Raw genomic sequence first — 7,139 nt, 5'->3', positions numbered from 1 at the left:
AAAGCGAGAAATCTTAATATGTCCGATAGATTCGACTATTGTTGCTTTCAATCGCTGACACGTGGATTGGTCCTAGACATGGGGCCTTATGTTGTCAACAATGTGACTAAGTTTTATTGTATAAACGCGATTTTCTCGTTTACAATGCAAGAAAAGTAAGTAGATTGTGACACCCAACATCTTCTGTTCATGCATTAAGTATCCCAAATGTCACTATGACTTAGTCCACATAAACCAGTCAGAAAAAAAAAAAAGCAATGCATTTATTTTGCAATGTTCGTTAGATATCCATGCTTATCAGTCTATACACGTGGTAAGAGCCACTAGATCTAGAAAAAATATAGATAAAAAACATGGAAAAGTTAGTTTAATACATAAGAAAAGTTTTTGGTATGATATAACGCTTGATAACTTGTACCTTTTCATTAAGGTGAAATGGTCTCATTTGTTGGCTTGGCTGAAACTAATACAAACGTGTACATAATGATATAAACATATAAAATGTTAAAATAGTTACTACCTTGTATGATGCATTGCGGAACCACATATAGGCTCCCGTGGGCAGTTGTCGAAACCAGCTTCTCAATTTTCTTTCATTTTTACATTAAGATCGTTTGATATTTGCTTTGTTATATATGTAAGTCTCCCTTCGAGTATGAAAACCTTTGAATCAGTGCCCATCCATAAAATTTTTCTGGCTCCGCCACTTATGATGGCGCATAAAAGAAGTGAAACATGAGCCAAATGGATCGCCCCCAGATCTTAGAACAATCTAGAACTCACACTGATTTTTTTTTCTTTTTTTTGCAAAAGTACCTTTGAAAATGAATGAAAATTTTGAACGGGCTTTTCCGATAATTTAAATTTATTAATGAACATTTGACCGGAAAACGATCGCTCAACAAGAACATGAACTGGAACAAAGAAAATTTTTAACATTCAAATATTTCTGCTTGAATCCCACAGCAAGATCCAATACGGATCTGGAGACAAAAGACAAGACGACGGCATTGTGGCCCTCATCATAAATTGGATATGGGCTTCCCACCGGCCGCAGCACCAAACAGCAGCTCTAGCTCCAGAGTTTGACAGCCAAACGGGTGGCCTTCCAACATAAGGTCCCCACGGTATGTTAGGGACGTCAACGGGTCGGATCTCTTTGACTGCCAACTTAAAATCGGATCCGTTTAGTGGAATCTAAAAAAGGAATACGAGATTTAGGTGTCTGAATCCGAAATTGAGTCTAAGATCTAAGACTAGGTACATGCAGAAGTGAGACTCAATATATGTCTAATCCAGATTTAGTATCGAGCCCGAGTTGGATACGAGCCTGATCTAAGACGTCGTTAGTTTGGATTTGTTAAAGGATTCATTAATTTAAACTCCATCCAAAGACAACACTGGACCCAGATTCAAAGTGTAGTTAGTTCAACATTCTGTCCACTTTGGCTCATTCAAGGGGAAAAAGGAAGGGAACTTTTCACCCTCTTTTTGGATCTCAAGGGGGAGAGAGTCTTGTCCTCTTCATGAGTTGCACATGAGGTAGTCCCACACGCGTGGGCCCCGGGGAAGGTGGCCGGAAAGCATGTGAAAGCGGTTGACGCCGATTCCCTCTAGCCATGTGCCCGCCGAGCGCCTCGTCAAATGAGAACTCGGACCAACCAAGTAGCTCAAGGCTTGAATCAGTTGACTTAATCTCATTTTGGGATTGGTTTTTCTAATTCATTTTTTTATTAGGGTTTTCACCTGCTCTTTTGTCTTTCTTTCTTTCTCCTTTTCATTTTTTTTACTATAAAACTTGAAACTTCAATCTTATTTTGAGAATAGTTTTATATGTATGCAGGTCAGAGCCAAGGTAGGCCCGCATGAGCCCTGGCCCTAGTTCAATTTAAAAAAAAAAATTACATGAAAATTTTAGAAAATTTTACTTGTTCTATATAAAAGAATTTTATTTCAGCCCTAGTTAAAAGCCCTAGTTAAAATTTAGAAACTTTAATTCAGCCCCCTCATGAAAAATTTCTAGCTCCGACCCCGTATGTATGAATGTGTTGAGTGCAATGGTGGAGTTAAATGTGGGCTTGTGTGATCCGCATAATTTTTTTTATTTACATATTGGTTCCTCCCCATAATTTAATTTGTTATACATTGGCACCCCCTCATATTTATGATTTCTTACATTAGAACCACAAATTTTTTGGCTCTGCCATTCTAGGGTGAGAAAGCCCAAGATCTATTCTTGTTATGCATTCTTAAGGCTTGATTTGATAAGTCATTTTATTTGTTGTGCACTTACTTTTTTAATTTACATGAATGCACAGAGACTTATGAGAATAATTGACCAAAAATCTGAAGATTAACTTTTGCTTATAGGTTCTCGCGATCATTAAATGGCATTTGCAATCCCCAAGCTTGAGTTTCAGTTGAGTTTAATCTCATTTGTTATATTAATCAAACAATTCATAACAGGCTCTTGATTTTGCTATTGAATGACTTGAACTTGACTGGCAGAGGCGAAGCCACATGTGGGCATGTGTGGGCAGTTGCCCATACAGTCCCACAAATTTTATTTATTTTTGTATTGGTGGTCTCCAACAATTTTGTTTGTTCATATACTAGAGCCCTTAATTATTTACCTTTTGCTATTCAATATCTTAGTATGTTATGATTTTTTGTGTTGAGTGTCTTTTGGCTAAAAATTTCTAGTTCGGCCCCTCTTGGTGAATTGGGGGATGTTTTTACAATTTTCTTTTTAATTTCTCTTAATTACATGCAAGAATAATAAAAATATATTATCGAATTCTAAAGTTTTAATTTATTTCCTTGACTAAAAAATTTGTAATAATACAAAAAAAAAAGCTTGACTTTAGAACTTGTGGCATGTGAAATTAGATTAATGTATGAAGTAAACAAGTGCCACTTACATGTGAGTTCAGGGTACAAAGCAGCTTCATTGGAACTTGATCCAACGGCTTCATTTCAATTTTCAACGCCCTTGACAAGCCTTTTCTCCAACTGCTTTTTGTGCCTTATCCCGTGACAAGGTTCCGTTAGGTTCTCTAATTTCGAGGAAAACTGGATTTTTGGCATTTAATAAAAAGCATTAATTGTCATTAAGTTCAATGAAAAATTTTTAATCAATGGCAAACTTAGAAAGATGTTTCTTAAACCATTTTATTATAAAAGTGAAAGAAAATTGACAAGCTAGTGCGGGCAACTGCCCACACCGGCATATATCTTTTTTGTTTTCAAGGTTGTCCATCTTGTGCATTGTTCTAAGGTCTGAATTGACTCGGAGCATATCCTTCAAGTGTCATTTTTGCCACCATTTGCAGTTCAAAGAAATAATATAAAACAATCACGAGATTCAAATCTTGGACTCCTTAAACTTAGGCCGCGTTGCTGCCCAGTAGCGCTATGCGTCTTTTTAAGAAATGAATTTTTATCACTTTTTCTTATCCACAGACAAATGACTTAGGGAAGCGGCAGCCTCACCTACTCGGCTCCAGAGTCAATAATGCCAACCCAGGTCTAAACAATTTGAATTTGCCGCTAATTAATTCAGTTCATCAGCTGATTCAATATGGATCATGTGACAGATACCATTTGTTTTTTTATCATCTTACAATATTTTAAAAGTGCATATTATTGATTTTTAATATATATATATATACACACTTTTAGTGGATTCATATCAACTGAACCTACTCATTGAATCGGCCAACTGGATTCCATGCCGGATTTTAGTAACATTGTTTGAGAAAAGCTATGGTAGATGAACCTTTTCCTTCTCTTTTTTTTAGATTATAAGGAGCGGCTAAGTAGTCCTGAAATTATTCGATTGCCTTTGGATTTGGATTCCCAAAGCAGGATCCATTAATTCATATATGCACATTAGATCAGTTACAGCTCTGGATTGGATTCAGAAGCGTATCCGGATATTTCTGCAGCGTTTTCATGCCAGATTTTCCCACCCAACACCGGATTTGATACAGATCTAGAAATAGAGAAAGATTTGATCCTCACGTTTTGGATACAGGTTTGAATCCAATGGAACTCCGCCTAGACATACTCCAAGTAAGGATCTGTTGGGAGTTAAGGTTCTCACTTTGGCACAACTTTACCAAAAACCAGTCCAAGGAACTTATTCTCCGGGAAAATTATACTCAGATGGAGAGACTTTGGTCATAAAACTTTGAGCACTAATCACAATTATTCATTTAAACCCTATACAAATATATTTTTAAATTCTAAACTAAGTGTGGTCAGTTTTGGTTTTCATAATTTTTATTTTATACACGATGGTGAAATTTGGTGTTTGCGGACATGAGATCTGATGCCATCAAACACACTCTTAGTCCAACTTCGTGGTAGGGTTTGCAGGCAGTTGCTAACACAAACCATATAATTTGACTTATTGGTTACTAGAGGCAGAGTCAAGGTAGGCTCGTTTGGGCCTTGGCTCCACTTTATTTTTTTTACAATTTACATGTAAATTTTAGAAAATTTCACTTGTTTTATATAAAAAATTTGGAAAAAGATATTTCGATCCTAGTTAAAATTTAGAAACTTTAATTCGACCATTTTCATGAAAAATTTATGTCTGCCTCCTGTTAGTTACTATATAATGGTGTCTCTCAATACTATATACTTGGGGGATTTTAAATTCCTTTCAAGTGTTTAAAATTGAGTTGTTATGCATTAGCACCGCTGCTTAACAGAAAAAAAAAAAAGATTGTAGCTCCGCTACTGTCTATGCACTGAGTCGAGCCGAGCAACGAGCTGCCTGATTCATCCACGTCGCCTTAGTCTTAGACGGAAGGCACCTACCTGCCCTACACTGGTCATAGGTGTGGGTGGTTGAGGTTGTGGGTCTATAGGCTCCAAGTGTAGGGCTGCCATAGCCTGGTATCGACCGACAACTTTCCTACCTTCCCTAGAGCTCTAGATCGTTAGATGGATAACGGATAACTGTAGAGTTTCTCGCATGAGCTGGACTTCTACCAAGTTCCAACAATCAACACTATATATAAGAACAATAATTTTGAATATGTCCTTTTTTTTTTTTTAATTTCAATATATAGCGGATTAGGTTCAGATCAGATATATCCTTAATCATATGCGCTTTTTTGGATATTCACATATTTCAAATTCAAATAAAAAAAGTCATATCCGAATCTGAATCCAAAATCCGATCTCACAATACGAATCCAAATTTTGAACGGGATTTTGCCCATTTTCAAAATGTAATAGCATTAGATACAAGATGTTTGTCTAAAAATGAATCCACTCTGATTTCTTAATCGAATATTAATTTTTTTTTTCCATATCCGACTTTTACGAATTGGTTGAGTCAAATATCCGATTCAAATCGGATATATTCGCATCCCTAATCTTAGCGACATTGGTTGTTCCTATGCCCTACCTTTAATTCTTTGTTTCTTTCAGTCGAGACCCCAATCATGCAAACTTGTCTGAAACCAAGCTCAATAGGTCTCAAGTTCAAACCCTATCAGCAGCTCTAAGCAGAAGCCAGCTGGAGATCCATGCCCTGGCACAAGCAGAAGATAGACCTTAGGCACTTTTTAATTGGCTACCATTAATTTAATTTATTGTCTTTCCCACTTTTCTCTTTATTTTATTTTGGAGTTAGTAAGCTGAGGTTAGGCAGAAGAGAAGCCTAGTAATAATAAACATTTGGGCGCGACCCGAATATTGTCAGCAAGTTCAGAAAATATTTTAACAGTTGGCAGCAGGCAACAGAGGTAGAGCCATTTATCTTTTACACGTAGGTAGGGGTTATGGCTGAGCTAAATACGAAAGAAAAGATCACATGTATTCTAGATTGGATCCCAATTTCTTTGGCAATCCCCATTAAATGGATTTGAAATAGGATAAATAATCCGGTATCTCCGATCCGCTTACTTCGAGAGAGTGCGTGGGTGTAAAGCGGGTCTTGGATCTATGGGCAGTTTGGTTAAGTTTATGAAGTGCCGATACTTGATCCAGTAGGAGGACGTAAGTAGGCCTGGATATTGGGTCGGTCCGGCAGGATAAGGAGTTGGGCTAGAATGGGCCGCAACTTGTAATTGCTGCCCAGCCTGACACATGAAACCCGAAGTTGGGCCTGGCCTGTGCTGGTTAAAATTTATATATATATATATATATATATATATATATATATATATATATATATATATATATATATATATATAAAATTAATCTTAATAAAATATTATAATTACATATAAATCAATAAAAATATCTTACCGAACCTAACCGGGTTTAGTTGGTCCACCCGAGCTGATGCCTTTTTTGGCTCAAGTAGAGCTGGGTACCAGGTACCATTGGGTACCCGGCTGGATGCCTAGGCTTAAGGCTTAAACATAAGACAGTCTATTCAACAATATCCAAACAAGATAAGTAGCTTAAGAAAGCTAAAAACAAGCTAAAAACACACACATATATATATATATGCTCTAATGTTTTCCAGTAACCTGAATCTTATTTTGAAACTAAATACAGATCTGACTGCAGAGATATCCTACATTTATATTTAATTGAGCCATATCATTATCCGATTTCAGTAAATTCATATTAGCATCTTATTCGGATTTAGTTAACAATTGCATCCAAGTTTCTTTAACCATATCCGATTAAATGGATGTGAGCTTGGAACAGTAGAATCCAGCATGTCGGATCCGTTTGGCTCCCTAAACACGATACGTATAGTTAACGGGTACTGCAGAGCGGAGCGGGATCTGGATTCGTCGAAGTTCAGATCATATTAGCTGGTCTAGATCGGTGGGCGGTCTGGCCACTTGTTTTATGGGCATGAACGTCAAAGTTATGTTCACTGGGGAGAGGGCCCGGACCCGGCAATTGAGGGCGTGTGACCGATGACCAGATCCATTAAATGATATCCAAACAAGATCAGTTGCCTAACAAAGCCAAAACCAAAATCGGCATCCGTGCGTAAGTAAGCATATACAATACAATAAAATAAAAACACCGGCTACGTAAATGAGGTGCTCACCCCACTTCCGTCAGCTTCCAGGATCCACATAGACTTGGATCCTGATCCAATAACTAAACCAAGATCTAATCCTCAATATAAGCATCCACCTTCTTGCTGTCGGATT

Source organism: Nymphaea colorata, chromosome 5, assembly GCF_008831285.2.
Source record: "Nymphaea colorata isolate Beijing-Zhang1983 chromosome 5, ASM883128v2, whole genome shotgun sequence".
Classification (NCBI taxonomy): Eukaryota; Viridiplantae; Streptophyta; class Magnoliopsida; order Nymphaeales; family Nymphaeaceae; genus Nymphaea; species Nymphaea colorata.
This window is presented reverse-complemented; position numbering follows the sequence as displayed.